This window comes from Galeopterus variegatus, unplaced genomic scaffold, assembly GCF_000696425.1.
Source record: "Galeopterus variegatus unplaced genomic scaffold, G_variegatus-3.0.2 Scaffold4396, whole genome shotgun sequence".
NCBI classification, from domain to species: domain Eukaryota; kingdom Metazoa; phylum Chordata; class Mammalia; order Dermoptera; family Cynocephalidae; genus Galeopterus; species Galeopterus variegatus.
This window is the reverse complement of record NW_007730507.1, coordinates 99,860-101,001: the sequence shown is the minus strand read 5'-3', so window position 1 is coordinate 101,001 and position 1,142 is coordinate 99,860.

The window sequence follows — 1,142 nt, the reverse complement described above, 5'->3', positions numbered from 1 at the left end:
AAAACACCACATAATAATAATTATCATATATTGAGCACCTATTGTTTACCAGTTTATATACATGATTTCTAATCTTCCTAACAACTTGCAATGTAAATGTTATATGTTCCTTTTGCAAGAACTTGAGGAGGTGGACCAATTTTTGCAAAAACACAGAGCTAATTATTGCTAGAAATGATAGAACAGTGTTGTCATTTTAACGTGGATCTGGTGCCAGACTACTTGGGTTCAAATTAGTTTGATCACTTTTACTTCATGATCATTGCATAGTTATTTAACTGGCTGATAGTAAACACACAACATAAATATCAGTTTTCTTTCCTGCTTTAGTTGTCAAAAAAGTTAACTTTGTTTCCAAAAGTCCTTTCTACTTCTAAAATAGAATAGATTAACTAGATACATACTTGGTCAGCATTTTAATATGGAGCGTATTAGTTTAGTTGAGCTGCCATAACAAAACACCATAGATTGGGAGGCTGAGCAAATGCAAATTTATTTCTCATAGTTCTAGAGGCTGAAAGTCCAAGATCAAGGTTTTAGTAAATTTGTTTTCTTCTGAAACCTCTTTTGTTGACTTGCAGATGGTCACTTTCTTGCTGTGTCCTCAAATGACTTTTTTTCTAAGCTTGTATTCCTCTGGTGTCACTTCCTTTTCTTATAAGGACACGATTCCTATTGGATTAGGGTCCTACCCTATGAACTCATTTCATCTTAATTACTTTTTTAAAGGTCCTATCTCCAAATATAGTCACATCATAGGTTTAGGCTTCAACAAAGGGATTTTTGAGGTGACACAATTTATTCCATACACAGAGGGAGAGATAATTTCATTTGCCATAGTTATAATCCGGGTAACACTGGTACACACAGCTACAGGGCATAGATATTGCCTTAGTTAGGCAGTCTGAAATGGGCCAAAGGCGAAGACACTGTTAGCCTGTATTGTGGGTATGAATTTGGCTCAAAATGCTTTGTGGGTAAATTGGATTTCCTTTACACGAGCAACATGTGGCTGGAGAAGGATCTGCCTGAAAGTGCTTGCTCTGGCCAGATTGTCAGATCATACCCTCAGAAAAATTTCGTGGAAAGGTAGGCAGACATACATTTATCATAAGTAGTAAGTTTAAAAATATTTCTTAGAT